At 39.9% G+C, this 17,935-nt stretch overlaps 1 protein-coding gene across 6 annotated transcripts in view; it reads right to left on the reverse strand.

The window, feature by feature from the left end:
* peak1 (pseudopodium-enriched atypical kinase 1) overlaps window positions 1-17,935 on the reverse strand; it is a 110,525-nt gene that overhangs the window by 45,149 nt on the left and 47,441 nt on the right. For 5 of the 6 annotated variants that reach the window (XM_044356130.1, XM_044356127.1, XM_044356128.1 and 2 more), the window contains one exon: window positions 10,321-10,397. The exons of the other annotated variant lie outside the window; for it this stretch is intronic. The gene's annotated coding sequence lies outside the window, so the exon portion shown is untranslated. The remainder of the gene's footprint in view (window positions 1-10,320; window positions 10,398-17,935) is intronic. 6 annotated transcript variants of the gene reach the window in all.

The raw sequence follows: 17,935 nt of genomic DNA on the forward strand, positions 1-17,935 counted from the left end.
AACTGGGATTTGTACTATATTTGTACAGTCATACCTATGCATCCCTTATCTATATCTACAAATCATTTCACCTGGTCATGGCAGGGGACATTATACGCAGCCACATTTGGGAGTATAGCCAGTACAACCACAGACTCTGAGCAGCAGTTTAGCACTGAAGGGCACACTGACAGCAGAAAATGAAGTGCAGGCTGCATGTATAGCCTCCTTGCCTCAGATTTTCTCAACTCATCCAGGGATTTAAACTGATGACCTTCAAACCTCCCCCTCCAGCCATTCAAGCAAGCGCCACCTCAAATTAAGTTAGTGGGTACCATTGACTAATCTCTTCACTTAGTCACGGGTGCTGATGATGTCTAATAATTCACTTTGAGCATTAACCGTCTTCAAAATGTGGGATGACATTACCTATGTGACAATTACAGGTTGGGCAAAGTGTACCAGAGTCGTGTGTGTGAGTGTATGTGTACACGAGTGCGGGCACATGCCAACCGGCTTTCAATTTCAGAAGCAAACCCACTCCGAGTCATGGCTGACTCGTTCCACATAATTCCCAATTTCTACCAAATTTCAGCTTCTGTCCACAGAGAGACTCTGCCAAGATGGTTCCACTATATGTCACTCCAGTTTCAAGGAGCTTTTCCACAAGCATGACTCTCATTAGCTGCTCAATTGGACTGGTGTTTTGAGTGAGATCAACTATTCAGCTGAAATGAAATGAGTAAACTACAGGTTCAATGGACATTTCTAAAATAAAAGTTAGAAAAAAGTCCTCTCTAAGTATCTTTTTTCCTTATGGAGCTAGACAGTAAGAAAGCTGAGAGGGACACAGAAATGCAAGTCATGTAAGTAAATTTAACTAAAAGACAAGTGAAAACGGCTGATCCTAGTAAAACCCAGATGAAGGCTTGAACGGGCAAGAGGCAAGTTAGAAACATGATACTGTTTTGTTCTCTTTTAAGTCTTCAAAGTCTACAGAAACGTGACCTTCTTTTGGCTGAAATAAACATCTACTCTGCAAATATCAACCTCTTACTCATAGTAAATAAAGCTACTCCAGGGTGGGCATTGTTTTCAAGATATGCAAGAGATGCCCATGTTCACAAGTATTGATTGAACCGTCTAAAGCCTGTGATGGATTCTCACAGCGAGTGGTGAATTCTATTTAATAGTTGTGAGTTCCATAAAACAGATAAATGGCCAATAATTACAAGTACACAGTTTGCAATTAAGATTAATTTGCTTAAGAGATTAATGTATCTGGATCTCACTGATTTGGTTACATGCTGATGTGTGAATCATACCATTAAAGTTTGTCTGATAGCTGCAGAGAGAAAGATAGTCTAGAAGAAAACATCAGCAAGACATAGCTAAGTGAAACAAAACCGCAACTATAGACTACTATGAGTGATGTACCAACACATGAGTAGTAGTCAGAGGTGTAATGGTACATGTATTCAAAACAGAAAGGTTGTTTCAGTAATAGTTTTGGCCTATGACCCATTATTGGATCTTTACTTTTTCCCCCCGCTGTACCGAAATCGTACCAAATGACCCCAAAACCGTGGATTTTGTGTACCATTACACCACTAGTAGTAGTGAGTGATGTTATGTGATGGTATGTAATCAACAGGATTCCCCCTGAGAGTTACTTTTACAATCCAAACAAGTCAGTGAGCTGACAACACACAGACCTCCAAGAGAGTCAGACGAGACAAAGGAGATGAGTGGAGGCAGAGAGGTCAGTAACGTGTCTGAGATTACTAGTAGAAAAATCAAGGTGTTACGAGCCAATTTCTGACTATCCGCATGCATGCATTACGATTAATCTGTCATGATGAATCCTTACTGACAGTCAATAACAATCTTCTCACAGTTAACTACAGATGGCGCAAATCTAGATATTGTAAATCAACAATTTCAATAGTATAAAATGCTAAATCCACACCTTAAGAAACAAATTATTGACAGCAACAGTAAAAATGAGAGTGAGTACTGAATGTTGCATTTTGGTGTTGCAAACATAGCTACCTTCAATCCCCTAGAAGATTACTACACTGTTCACTGTAAAACATCAGAGACTACCGCATCGACCTGGATATAAGACGACCCTGATTATAAGACGAAACCCCTTTTTCAAGACTCAATTTTGGAAAAAGACTTAGGTCTACAACTTGGATCAAATTACTCTCATTTGCTTTTTACTCGCAAAACTTGCAGTTGCTCTTACAGTAATATAACAAGCGTAGTTAGTTGTCGTCAACTCAAGTACTTCACCTGGTTCACTGTCTCTGCTCTGCTCTGCTCTGCAGAGCACACACACACACACAAAGAGCGCTCAGCCCCGCCCGCGGTGAAACAGAGGAGAGGAGAGAGACTATGTTTATTTATGTTATTTACCTAATTTATGTGCACTTGTTTCATTTCAGCACAGCGTGAGACTACCGCATTTTGTTCTCATTTACGCCGGGTTTCTCTCCTCTCCTCTGTTTCACTGAGGGCGGGGATGCCCCTCCACACACACACACGGCGCTCAGCGGAGCAGAGGAGAGACAGCGAAGTAGTCGAGTTGACGACAACACTCGTTACTGTTACTCAGTTGTTGGTTAACAACTATACAGTTGTTGGCCTACTTTTGAGCCACTTTGTTCGAGACCATCACTGCGTCTCTCTCATTTTTAAGGCCCCCCCCCCAGCACTGTAGGCTAGTTGTGAGGGATGGTGGCTCGCTTCAGTCAGGAGGGGAGCGCTCATTCTAGAGATTTTTTTTGCACTGTTGTTGAACATGGGCATCTGTTGTTGTGAATGTATATTGTTATTTAAAAGCCTGGACCTTGAATATAAGATGAGCCCACTTTTTTCAGACATATTTCCAGCAAAACAAACCTTATATTCGGACAAATATGGTATTTAATACTTGTAATAATAATAAAATTGTGCAATGAAACATAAAGTCAAATTATAAAAATGCTTGAGAAATAGTTTTCATTGTGGATTGGCCTTTACAGTGTTCATGCTGCAGGCTCATCCATATTGATGAAACACAAGATGGACTGAGTGTAATGGACTGAATCCACCACTGATGTACTAAGTGGCTAGACAGCTGGCTCTGTGTGAGTGTGTGTTTGAGTGTGTGTTTGAGTGCATATGAAAGGAAGAAGGATGTGTGTGTTTCAGTGTGTGTGTGTGTGTGTACATATGTTAAAGACCTTTACTGTTTAGTAAATTAAGTTTACTGGACGATCACATAGCCTTAAAAATGACAGAATAACAACGCGTATAATAAGCATAGCATTTATTATGAAGATGAACTCAAGTACTAAAAATGGTGCTGCGAATTATGAGAGGTGATTTGGAACACTTCTGCAGAACTGTTAAACTTTTTGAGTGCTGGAAAAGTACAAGGGATTTCAGCCTCGTTCCTGTCATTTTTGTTCTTAGCAGAGAGGAGATTAGAGATTGTCTTGCACATATGAATCCCTCTAATCCTGGGTTTTGCACAACATCAATATGTGCAGCCAACATTTGATGAGCTTCAAGCCCCTGTTGTATTTTAGTTCCTGCCAAAAGTCTATTTTATGTTTGAAGAGAAGACAAATGTTTCACTTGTCTGAGCTTTCAGCTTTTGACAGCTTTGAATGGTGGGGGTTTAGATGCTGTTTTTTGGGCTGCACTCAATGCAGGTATCTCGCTCTTGAAGATGCAATGTTTACTGTACTTCCTGCAGAAAGAAATCTTGCAGTGTGCAATCAAATCATTATTTGCATTTTTACTGCCAAAAGAATCCATAAGGACCTGGAGTGGGGGGAATTTAGCAGCTTGCGATCTGCTCCAACATTTACCAGGGCTCCCCTGTAGTTCTTTCAAGCCTTAAGAATTCCCAGAGTAAACAACTAAAAACATGGACTGCACAAGCCCTTTCAGTACTGGTGTTGACAGACAGCGGTGAGTAATGTGACAACCAAACGACCTCATTATAAAGCTCACCTCCCATAGCTGATTCACTGACAGCTACGGCTTGCAACAGCTAATGTTAAACTAGATGACACTGTTATAATGATGCCTTCTCTCACTGCTGTTGTAAGCTTCAGTCATTAGCCCTTGGCAGTTCAACCTGTCAGTCTCAAACATTCAACACTTCCACAAGATAGTTAAGTTTCAATATAAACCTCAAGAGCGTATTCAGGTATTCAGGTGAGACAGACAGAGAGACAGACAGTCGGTGATAGGATCTCAATAGCAAAGAGTGAGTAAGTGAACTGAGAGCAACACTAAAAAAAGAAGAGAGAGAGAAGAGAGAAAAAAAAAAGAAAGCAAGAGCATTCCAGCCCAGTGTTTAGTATTGTGTAAACTCTGGGAGAGTTGTTGGAGTTCGGCCTGGGAAAGAGCCAGTAGAGGTCTCTGGGGACCAACCCGCTGGCCTCCAGACAAACACCAGCAGAGTGGCAGAGCAGACAAAGCCAGATGTGTGGGAGAGCATAATACACACAAAAACAATTCACAGATTTATGGATATGCACACAAAGGACTAAAGGCTGATTTATGGTAGGTCGCTTGACACTTTGGATAAGTGTTGCTCGAAAGAAATGATGCATTTTTGACAGAAGAAAAGTGTCTCTTTCATGTTGTGGACCCTGGAGAATTTTGTTATGTTGCGGACAACATCATATTTTGTCACGCAATGTGATTACCAGTGTTACTAGTGTTACCACGCCGCCATGGAGATTGTAGTTTTCACTGAACTTCCTTATTTTGGTCTGTAACTTTAGATAACTTGTAACATCCTTGTTCAATTACTCCCAGTTGGGATAATATAATGTAACTAAACAAGCTGCCTGGAGGATTGCATCTGGTTACCATAGAGACTGACACCTTTTACCAAAACATAAACTGAAAACGCGACTCTTTAATTTCTGTTGAGCAACATTTATCAAAAGTGTCGAGCGACGTACTGTAAAATAGCTTTAACATGCCAAACAGATACAAATACAAAGTTTAGGTCCAAAAATCATCACCATTTGAAAAATGTGACATCTACTCAAAGTGAAAATCATTATGTAGTAAAAGTGTTTTGTATCATAACACCTTCCCTAAAGGACAATCCACATAGAAGTGTCTTTTTTGAAGTGTTTTTCACATCCGTTAATCGTCTGTCTGTGGAACAGATATGCTTCCAGTTTAATAAATGTACCAATCCACACCCTTCTGGTGCGCTTGGTGAAGCATAATCTCCTAAGCAGTCATGAAAAATCACACAAAACTCCCACTGCATCTAAGTTGTGAACTTATTGACGGTATTTATCATGGCCTCCAGTGTCGCTTATAAAATCGACATTGGGGGGGATATAATCATTGAATAAAACCAATGTTGTTTTCTTCCTCTGTACTCCTTATTGAGGCTACCTGAAAGATATTTTTGTGTGGATTGAACAGATCAACCTTTCCATAGTGCTTACTTGTTGCTCACTTTTGATGTGGATTCCCAGTAAAAGTATGTAGCAAGAGTATGAAATAGTTTTTTCTTTTGTTTCTCCAAATGTACCAATGCTGACACCAATCAATTCCCCAAAGTTATATAAAAGACTAAGGATATTTTTAGGAAAGGTGGAATATCTGCAGGGACTGGCTATGTAAATGCAAATGTATAATATATGGTGCTCACCCTGCGGATATATTGTAACTGTATTCCAATATATTGTATGTATATTGGAATACATATGTAGTGTGTAGCATCACGCTTAAAAGAATGATAGTTAACTTTGTTAAACTAGTGTTTCTGCACATTTTAAAGCTGAGCCTCATTTTAGACCTGCCTTGTTAAACATGAGTTATATCACCATCTATATCTAATATTAATAACTATGATGTCATTTTAAGGGTCCACTAAAGAGATACAGTATTTATACTTGTCTGTTTGACTTAAGCCAAAAATCCTCAGGTTTCACCTCTGGTTATAATATTCAATATAATATTGTTGGATATTTATGTAAACTAATGGCAGTTACTGGTGCCATAAAATGTGCTCTATTGAAATTGAAAGGAAGGCTGTTTCTGCAGAGCAAACAGATTGCCTCTCTAAGCTTTTACAAAAAGACTGTGCATAACTTCTACCTGATCATATAAATTCTGAGCAGGAACAAAATGTTCCCTGTATTCCAGGAAAATCACAGTGTGTGCTGCCACAGTGTTCACAAGTCCTTGTCACTGGAGCAGGTAAAAATGTGCAACATGATATCATCACAGATGAGAGACTTGGCTATATACTTTTCCAGCTTTTGTAGAACCGTCCAAAGTCATTTGCAAATTCCATGTTATGATAGATTTTTACCTTAGTAACAGTACTCTAGAAATCCCCAGTGGTAGCAAAACTATAGAGGGCACCAAAAAAAAAAAAAGAGCTGTTCACATAAACCACAAAGAAAACAGTCAGGAGGAGGGTGGTAAAACAGATCTTGAGTCTGCTCAGTGTGAAACCCACAAGCTTTTTGCTTGCCCTGGTCAAACATGAGCTACGCCTCTTTGGACATGTTTAATAACTTAATGCATTAAATGTGAAACTGGAAAGGCAGAAAAAGACATTTGTAACACACATTTACTATTTTTTTTTTATGTGCTGGTCATGGGAAAAGGAGGAAAACATCCAAACCCTGAATTACTTGCAAACAACTGTAACTGGTCTATATAACACACTATCCAGCTGTAGGGCTATAAATAACAAGGATGTCATCATGTGTTTTCTCTCTCGCAGTTTTCTCTTCTCTCTGTCTCTCACCCATATATCCACATCAACACACACACACATACTCTGCTTCACACACACACACACACATACGCTCATTCACTCTAACTCTCAGTTTTACTCACTCACACTCTGGCGTAAAACTGACACGGTGATTAGCCTGAGGCAGGTTAGTGATGACTGTGGAGAGCTCATGATGGTTTTCTACCCCCTGACTAACACCTTCCCGGCATCCACTCCCTCTCCCCTATGGAACAGAGGGTTGTTTGGCACCAGGAAACACTGAGTGTAGCATCACACTGAGAGCTGAATATTCCTATCAGCTATCGGCTAGGATCACAGAAAATTTCTTTTGGCTTCAGGACTGTAATATCACACACACAGACACACTCGCCAAGACTGCCTTCCTGCCTTCCTTCCTTGAAAGACTGGTGACGAGCAACGTGTTCACTTCAAAGAGTATGTGTTTATTGAATCAATACATTTGATATTTGAAAGTTTGCTCCACATATTGTTGGCTTCTTTCTCAACCTCTTTGCTCTATTCAAGATCTAAAACCAGCAACGCATCAGAAAGAAAGAAACTCACTTAATATAGAAATATTGACAGCCAGTTATATTTAAATTAAATTTGAAAACAAGAAGTCTACCGCATTTTGTTGTGACAGTGGTGCACATAAGACCATATATAAATATAAAGATGCACTATGGGTAATGATCTAATACCCTTGATACTCCTTCTACATTCACCAGCAGTCTCTACAGGCTTTAATTACTCCTTCCGGAGTACAGACACAAGCCATGGAATATATAGGCAGAAAATATAGGAAGCTACAAAAGACAGAAACAGCCCCGAGACAAAACCGTAGCTGCTGGAAAAACTCGTCCTACTTTCTTCGAAGAACAATCGCCCGTTTCTGCTACAGTGCTCCGACTGTGGGTGAAATGAGAAGGTTGGGAACAGATTTGATAACAGTTCCCAATTACCACCAATAAGAAAAAGAAAGAAAGAAGAAAAGAAAATAGAGTGTTTCTGTGAGTGTGGAAATTTTCTTTCTTTTCCCATGATGGTGTTGGACTGTGTTAAGCTGAAGGTAATGGGGGACAGGCTTATTTCACTAATGATTTAACCATGGCTTTGTCTGTTTCTCTGCCTGCTAACTGTACTCCCTGGAGAATGGCTACAGTCTGGAAAGCATTCACAGCTGTCTTTTTGTGTTTTTATTTCAAAATGTGACAGACTTTGATGAAAAAAAAAAAAAAAACACACAATATGTGAGGGTAGAGGAGATAATAAAATCACTGCATTTGTTAATGAGTTGCAGTTTTGTATCAAAGATCGTCTTCCATACGTTGGCATCGCTTCTGTCTTAACGCTTGACAGTAACATCTCAAAGTTGAAAATGAATCACCTCCAGAAAGACATTATATACAACAGCAGTAGTAGAAGAGTTGTAACAGCTGTGTTGGCCTGACCTGCATCCTGCAAAAAAAGTTGGCCAAGCATATTTTCTTCCTGCAAAAACCCTTCAATGGGAAAAAAAAATTGGAAGAAAACTTTGGGACGGATCACACAAGAGGGGACACTCTTCCAGGAATAGCTAACAAAAGAATTACAATACTAATAATGACAAATCCCAGACTGCTCCGTCCTAGTTTACAGTATTTTCACACAACTTGTCATTTTTGAGCAGGGACAGACACATTGTTTTCATTTTTGCAATGTGAGCTATCATTTCCCTCAGTGGCTTTGAGCAAGGTGATGAGAGGTACGGGCCAAGAAACGACTGCTGGCGAGAACAACTTTGGAAGGCAATACCATATCATCCAATTACACTGAACACAACATCTCCCTGCTCTTAACTGCCAAGTGCAAAACAAACCAATGGCAGCAGAAACTAATGGATACCAGTAAAGGCAAGAGGCAGCGAGAGAGAGCGCTAATGCCAGCCTACGCCACTGTCGCTCCCAGGTGAAAATACACGGGGGACGCGGGCGAGCAGCTGCCTGTGGGGCGAAAGCTTTGAAAGAGAGAACCTATGTGTGCTCTCGCAAGGTAGGGTACCTCTCTCCCTTTGCCTGAACAAGTATTTCATCCTCCTCGCTTCCTCCAACCAGCCCTAAACCGTTTGAGTCGGTGCATGTGTGTGAAATCAAGCCTGACGGGTCTCGTTAAAAAAGAAATATTTTTAAAATAAGATTCACACGCTCCTTGGTTGTGAGGGGGAGTTTTTGCTGCCAGCTAGAGTTTGCTGCTTACTACTTTTTTTTTTTCTTGCCATGGTGGAGGACCAATCTGTGCGATATTTATAAGAGCTTGCAATGTTTTCATGTCCACATGATTTTTCTGGGCAACCTGAAAGAAACCACAACTTCCTTATGTAAGAGGGACGTTGTAACACTTGTAGCACTTGCTCCCAATGAAGTTCTCCAATTAACACTGCAAAGAATATACAGCATATTTATTCCTTTCCCAATACAGTTCAGCACAAGTGTGTGTGTGTGTGTGTATCTTCAAGGTCTCAAGACAAGGCACCAAAGACAAACAGAAATTACAGAAGAAAAACAACTGAGAAGATATTTAGATAGTCTGGTGTTCCTTTGTAAAAGGTCAAGAATAGCTCACACTGTATCTATTGTTATGGCGGGCACACACACACACACACACACACACACACACACACACACACACACAAACAGAGTAACATTTGTTGTGGGAGCTGCAGAGACCAAGCACATGCAGACAGGGCCGGACCAAAACCTGCTGAGACACAACAACGCAGATGGCTGCTTTTCACCCAGCTGGCACCGAGACATATGGAAACAGAGATCATTAGCGAGATAGTAAGTGCGTGAGAATGTTAGCGAAGGTAAGTCATCGAGAAGATCCTCACAATAAGCTCACTGACAGAGAAGTTCCCCCCAATCCAAAACCATTAGATTCACATCTACTTAATGTTGCCACAGTATTCCTAGAAGCATCGACGATAGTGCGTCTGCTCATCCAGCTGTGTCCGACGGCAGGTAAGAATCGATTCAAGTCCAATAACACTGCATTAGTTGTTATATTTTCAGTTACACATTTATTATACTGTATTTTATTCTAATGTGGATGGTGTTGTTTTGAAATCAAACACTAGTAAGTATTGCAGTGCTTGGAGCTGTAATCGATTTCACAGCCTGTCAGTCATTAAGTTGGGAAGACTGACTTCATGCATTTTTGTTTTGGAGAAAGGCAGCATTGCCATACTAATGCCAGAGTTTGCTGGAGTAGAATCAGCAGAATAATGAACACAGCATGACTCTGGTCCATGGGGAGTAACTAGACTCTCTCTCGTCAGCTTTTAGAGTTGCAAAAATTGTATCTGCACAATTCAAAACAGTACTAAAAGTGAAGTTACAGAGAGGCAGCTACTACAGAGGACAAAGTTTTTGGTATTCTATTAATTCAACTGGGCATGCTGCATAGTCATGACCAAACAGCCAAGAAAAAAGCCAATGAGAAAAACACAGATGGACAAACAGACCAACACACACACACACACACACACACATCCACACACAAAGCAGGAGTAAACTCACAGTGCAATGAATCAAGCGGCAGCACTGGCAGCCATGGAGTCCCAGTTGGTGAAGCGGAGAGCACCCACTGCTGGAACCTACAGATGACGGGAAGACACAAACAGACAGAGGGAAAAGAAACAAAGAGAAAAAGTGTTTGAGAGAGAATGAGGAGGGAGGGTGATAGAGACAAAGGGAGAGAAGGAGAGAGAGAGAGAGAGAGAGTTTTTTTGTTTTTTGTTCGCCCGAGGCAGATCTCTTAACATCATGGCTCATTTTCAGAGTAAGTCATTGTTCTGGCATGGCGTTACGGAACAGATATCAGATTTATCGGTACATTTAGCACGCTAGAAAATTCATTATAAGAACAGAGATGCTTTTATGTGAAAAGGCAAAGACAGAAATACACACAACTTGATGCATTTTGAGCTTCGAGTAGCCTTTGGGTCTTGTTTTTAGCAACCTCTGCTTCTCAGACATACTGCAGGTCAAACACTTTTCACAGATCTTAAAGTGTTTTTTTTTGTTTTTTAATCTGCTTGGCATGCAATATGCAACGGTTGTGGTTTCCTGGATCAAGTCTGAAACTTTTCTGTAGGAATTAAATATAGTTTTTTGTGTTGTTGTTTAATAAATGTATGTGCGGCATCCACAAACGTGAACACATATATTCCATAATGTACATTCTCTCTAAGTGTTGTTTTACAGCATGTGTAGATCACTCTTGAATGATGAAAATAACTCTCTACAGAGCAGCTCAACAGAAGCAGCATCATTACACAAATATCAGATTTAGTGGTACATTTAGCAGCCAGGGAAGTTCATCTTCATCTTCTCTACAGAAAAGCTTTTGTTGCATCACACCCCAAGGCACAACAAAGACATAATATAATGCATATGACCTTATTTATCTCGTGGGGTCCCGGGGTGGTTTGGGAACTGTTGGTAGTCATGATTCTTACTGTTTGTGTGTGTGTGTGTGTGTGGTGCATAATTCCCTGGTCGCTATGACATGTTGTACATTGTTAAATATATACACAACACTCAACTGAGCGACATGCAAACGTCTGTCATGTCCTAATATCCTGTATGCTGAAAATAAACTGGACAGTAACAGTTCTCCTAATCCAGCCGGTCAATTTAATACCAACTGTGAAGGGAGCACAGATTTTCTGTCAGTGTATTGAAACTGCTCAGCCCATTTGCAAATGCTATCCTCCTTTCATAGTAGGATCTCTCAGAGGTATTGTATCTGGAAACAATATAGGTGGCTCCATGAGTGTTGCTATGCAACCGAGGGAAACTTCAGAAAATAACGCAAAGACCTCCTTCCTCGTGTTAGGGATTCTATCTTAAAAACCGCTCTGCATTAATTTATCCAAGGAGGAAGCATCTTGTTGGAGGATAAAAATAGCCGCAGTCATTTCAAGAGCCTTGAGGTTTTTTTTTTTTTTTTTTATGCGCCTATTTATTCGCTTTAGAATGGAAAAATGATCTGTCAAAATGGGGATGTGGAGAGAAAATCCTTGGAAGTTCTGTACTGATAAAACTGTTGTTGCACATTAGTGAGCTCATGTTATGAATAAATGCAATTTGGTTTCAGAAAGGATGTTGTACATTTATGTGTATGCTTCCTCTCTGCTACTGTTGGCTTTAAAATCATGTCTATGTATTTTTGACTGGATTGGTAGTAACACACTTGGTTTTAGCCATCATCGCGAGCTTCGAATCGTCACAGTTCGTGCATAAGCTTTTTTAGTATGTGCATTTTTGTCTATGCACAGAAGAAGAGGAAAAAATGTCATGCAAGCTCAAGTGTTCATTTGTATGCTCACACACGTCTCCCGTTATACATACTACATTTACAACTGTTTGACCAACAGTATGAAACAATTACATCAGAATAATGGAACAATTTTATGGGATGAACCTGCCAGTCTCTTATGCAATCTAAATTGCTATGCAGCAAATTATCACCTGACCTCCACAGCTATTGATGACATATAATGAACATTTCTGGCAACTCTCACAATACAAGGGTTTAGTCTCCTTTTAGTGTGATATTTTTCAATCTCAGGATGTGGTGTCATCATTACAATGGAGTCCAGCGGGGCAGACAACATGAGCGGTTTGATGATAGAACAGGTTGTAAACAAAGCTTTGACTTCATTATACTCATTTGGAAGATAAGACACCTAAAGCTGGTGTATAGCTTCATTGGAATTTACAGAGTTATTGCTTGATTGACCTTTTATACACTGTAACTACCATAGCTGTAGAGGATAGAGGATTATAACAAACAGGTGTGCTCATTTCTTAACAACTGGTTTAGAAAATATGGTTAACCTATTGGTTTGTCATGTGATCATCTGATCAGTCTCGTGCTTACCCTACGATTCTGTCACCATGTCCCCAGATGACAGCAATTACTTTGTTGTTGAATAAAATGTTAGTATAGTCAGAAATGACGACCAAAACAACTCAATAAGACCCAAATTGCAAAAGAAACTTCAAATTGCCTTTAACAGTGCAGACCTGGAGCTGTCAGTCGGGAGCTACGGTGTTTCTTTTATGTCATGAGTTGTGGTCCTGGGTAAGTCACCAGCTAATATCTGACTACATGTCATGTAGAACAGCTAATGGCTCAGCAGACCTCCTCTAGACAGGTAGAACTCATTTAAATGGTGGAAAAAAGGTTCATGAAGAACATTTCTAAAGCTAAACGCAATTAAGAGCAAGTTTATACACTCTATGCTCAGTCTTTTTTAGTGTTATTAAGTACAGCAAGATGAGACTCGCTCCATCCAGCTCTGCCCTCCCACATACTCTCAGAGCTATACACACCTGGGAGCTGCCCAATAAACCCACCTCCAGTGACCTAAGCAGGTCAGTTGGAGTAGTCCTGAGTTAAGTGGCTCAGTAGAAATATGACAGTAGCACAATTACTGAATAAGGGCTGTTTTTTGTTCATTTCCTGCCTAGATTTAAAACTTGGGAAATTAGAAGCCTTGCGATCATAAACAGGATTATCAAACCTCTAGTTTACCAGCGCTCTGTGTTGTGGTATTCCTCTACAGTACCAGCGCAACACTGTTTGTTTTGCACAGCTCAGATGACTTAAATTAGAGTGTAGTGTTTGCAGGTACCGTTGCACGCATGTCCCTACCCATTTGAACTGTTGACCACAATCCCTCCCCTCTACCTAGTAAACAACAGCTGGTTCCAGCAGTCCATCTGCTACCTGCAAATTCCCTTCATCAGGACTCACAGCTCTAGCATACTATTGGTTGGTCTTCTCTGAGAGGTGCACTTCCTGGGATACTGCAAGCGTGTGTTGATACTTTGACACCATAATAACAGTTTGAATTTTCGACTGGCACACTCGGCAGTGAACAGGCTTTTATTTGACTGTCTGAGTGCTTTTTTCAAAGCATGGCTGTGTGGCTTGAAAATAAACGTACTGATTACTGCTGTGGCTGTTGTCTGGGAGGTATGTTCAATACCTACAGTGCATGTAAGTGATTCAGCTGCCTGCTGATGTTATGGGGGAAAGTTCCAGTGTTTGTTTACTGCAAAACCATGTTTAACGTTTCTTTAGTGTCACTACTGAATGACAGAATCAAAGGACAATCTGACCAAGATATAGTAAACTGCAGGTTTTAGCTGATCACTTATGCAACATTTATGTGAATGTTCATAAGATCACGATGGTCTTCGTTTGATCCAATATCAGAATGATCATCACCAGTTTGCTGGCATCTTTATAGTTGTCATAGAGTCTTTTCACCTGATCTCCCAGACCACCTTCCCCTTCCCCAGTACATAAACAGTGTCTGTAAGCATAATTTGCTCACTCACTGTCATTAACAATAACTGCAAAGAGGCTGAGTGTCTGTGTTTGGTACAAACACCACTTCGAGCAAGTCATTTAACTTAAATTGTGCGTGACAACTTCCTGAAATCAGGATTAAGGTATAATGACTTTAGGCTTCAGGTCATTTAACAAGCAAACCGTACCAAGTGTCCAGATCCACTTAGCTAGAGAATAGTTGCATGTGTTATTTGGTGATTATTCTGTAAGGTATCTTTATATTTACAAGACTGTCAACTTTTCTGTTTTGCACAATGGCATTTCAACAGTACCATATGATCCAATGGACACAAAAATATGTACTTTGTTAAGAAAATATCATAAAACAGCACTAAATTCAAAGTACAAAACTGTTATTTGGCTCTCTGGTTTTTACTGTCATTCTTTGATCAATTCAAGGGATTATAATCAAAGCTCGTCTTAAAATGTAAGACCTGTATTTTTCTTAAATATGGTGTTTTAGATATAGTATAAGTCCATGGTTGAGTACAGAGACACACAAAAAGCTTTTACACAACAACAGGGCTCAGTGGAAAACCACATACAAACCAGCATTTAAAATCCTGAGCTTAGTGGCAGAGTTGACGCCACACAGACAAGGAAATTGTCACTATCAGCTGTGACTTAACACTAAACACACAGGTCAGTTCTGACGGCAGCTTCATGAATATGCACATACAGTACATCCCAGTCATCGGGATGCTTGTTATGCTTGGTCCACCGTCTCATCTTTATTGTTGCTTCCTGTCGTTATGCTCTACCTTGCCCTTGTCTCCATAACAACCATCTCAAAACTACTCTGCATTTTCAGTGACAGGTTGGCTGCTGCTGGTTGTGGGGGTGAGAATGACTCTGCAGTGACATCTACTAATGTTATTCTTAAATTAAGGGACAGATACCACAGACAGGTGAGCTAAAGCGGGAAAATCAGATTAGTTATAAAACCTGTAGCCTACTTGTGGGAAACTTTAATTAACCAACTTGGCAGAATGGTCTTGTAGGTGAAAATTGTAGGCTTTGGAGGTTTAAAACTCTCATTATGCCTGTTTCTGCTTTACTTCAATGTTTGCTGGAAAAAAAAAACAGTAGTAGATCACAATAACCTTAATCTTCCCTTTTCAAGAGTTGTCTGGTGAGAATTATGGCAGATAAACATTGCTTTAGAGCCCATTATTATGAAACTGTCCTTCTGGAGATAATGAATGACTTTCTTTCATCGACTAATAGCAATAACTCTTCTACTGTGGTCGTCAAGAAAATCAGTGCAGAATTTGGTACAAAAGTAGATTATTCTGTCCTTCTTGGCCAACAGTGAGCGGGCAGCTCACTGTTGGCATAGAAAATTGTTCAAGGTAGGACTTTTAGTGTGGGCCAGGGTGACTGCAGGTTTTCTGTCTAAAAATCTTTTATCTGGCTCAGTTTCATTCAGCATGTATCGGCTGAATTTACGGCATCTTGCTTGTTCACTGCAGTTACATGTTAAAAATACCTCATAACTGGCACTGTGATTGGTCAACCAACGAGCCACCAGCGTTACTTCACACTTTCTCTTGGACCCCGAAACCGGAAAACAATTAAAAATATGTTTAACCACTTCCATTACATGTTAAATCTGCTCCAGGGGCTCTGACTTGTAATTGACAGCACATCTTTGGCGTGACTCTTCATAATTCATCATAGATGCAGCGATTTGGAACATGATCCATACTTAGAGTGGCATTTTGGCACCACTCCTTCATCAGAAAAAGCCTGTGGGGTATTAAGCAAGTTTCACCTTTAGATTCTTGAGAGTGTGCTAGAGAACGCAAAGACAGGCTTCAGTCAGAGAGGATATTTTTATGAGAAAACAAGGTGCTCACCATTTGAGTTTCATTCAACATGAGACCCCCACAGTGTGAAAAACACTAGCCTTGACAAAATGATTGATGGCACAAATTAAAGGCTAATTACAGAAAAGCGCTTTGTAAAACTTAAGTAACGTTAACAATGAGTGCGTTTCATCACATGACTATCACAGGACAACGAAGACCAATATTTCCAAATGTATGCTCTCTGGAAAGTGTTTATGATGGACAAATTGTAAGAACTCCAACTTCATCAATTATGGTGGCTGCAGCTCACAATTTTAAATAAATGAATTTAGTTTTTGTTAAGTGTACAGACTATAAATGCCAGGTCTGAATGTAATCTCCATGATTCACATAACTGAAAATACAAGTGAGAAAAATAAAGATATGCATTATCAAGTTTGAGTCATAAAAAGTTAGTGAAATTGTCAATCCAACCAATGATGAGTATCATCAATCAATTCTATTTTTACTTTGGTGTAGTTAAAATTAAAACTGCTTTCAAGTGGGTACTTAAGTGGGTAGTTTCTCCATTTGTCTCCAGAGTTGACAGATAAAGGCTTCCAAATGGTTTGTTTCATAGTTGATTTACTTTGTCATAGCCTGCCCTAAGTACTGTTTATCATGTGGGTAAAATGGGAAGAGGAAATGTTTGAAACGATGCCATTTAATACATTAGCTTGAAAATCTCCCTGGATTACTTTATACTGTAGGTCACAGTAAAATATCTAAATACTAGAAAGATTGAAAAAAAACACGACCAGGGGTAAAAGGGTAGCAAATGATCTCCCTTTGGCTTAAGCTCGCTACACCTGCAATTCAATTTAGCTTTCAAATGAGACATTTAAATCATCTGCTAATCACCTGACTGATCTCTGGCTAAATCACTCTTGATGTAAATCCACTACAGGTGAAATATCTGAATGGACTGAGATTAAGACAGGATTGATTCACACAACTAACACCCTGCAGTGAGATGAACGCTGACTGCATTCATAACATGAAATGAACACAAATCATCAAACACACTCTCTCTGGTCAGGCCTAAAAGCATTAGCTACTGCATAGATCTGTGTGTATTGTGTCTTTCTGCTTGGAGCTGATTAGAAAGCAATGTGTTGGAGGAGGGGTGGGATTATCCAATATACATACAGCAAAAATAGTCACAGATAAACCTCCCATCAAGTTGTATTAACTTGACTGTACTGCTGAGCACGTACTTTTTTCCTTCCCATCTGAATAAATGAGAAAAAGGGTTACAAAATCAATCATTCCCCATCTTAGACTCAGTGTTCATTTCTATTCCTTCCACTCTCAGGTTCCAATATTACAGACGCTTGAAAATCCTTTTACTATGGTTGGAATTTCTATACAGCCTGTAAAGGATTGTGCTGAAAATGCTGAGAGGAGAGTCATGCTGCAAACAACAGTCACTGTAAGCAGATAAACCTTCTCTTTTAAACATTTTTTTAAGCTGATCAAGCCGCTTCCACACAAAATTCAATATTCAAATGTGTACGAGGAAGTGCAGAAGAAGCACATGCTTCTACGATATTGTACAAAAAGACAAGACTGAACAGGACAAAAACCATAAAAATCATGCTCTCTCTCGAAAAGGTTAAGTTGCATGAATGGATAGAAAGTAGTGTCTGAATAAAGCATTTTGAGTAATGACATGCTCCCATTATTGTCCCACAACACTGAACTGTGACTAGGAAAGCTGCAGCTACTCCCGTGTATTAAAAGCTCTCATTAACATGTGAGCCAACTTGTCTGAAGTCAAACATCCTGCTTTGACAAGTTCCTTCTCCATACACTTGACACCTGAGACAGGAGATAATAATAATGATGCATAGACTGGCTTGGGAGTCCCCCTCCTCTGCTTCTCTCTGACTTCAGTTCATCTGACTTATCTCCA

Source organism: Thunnus albacares, chromosome 7 (genome assembly GCF_914725855.1).
Source record: "Thunnus albacares chromosome 7, fThuAlb1.1, whole genome shotgun sequence".
NCBI classification, from domain to species: domain Eukaryota; kingdom Metazoa; phylum Chordata; class Actinopteri; order Scombriformes; family Scombridae; genus Thunnus; species Thunnus albacares.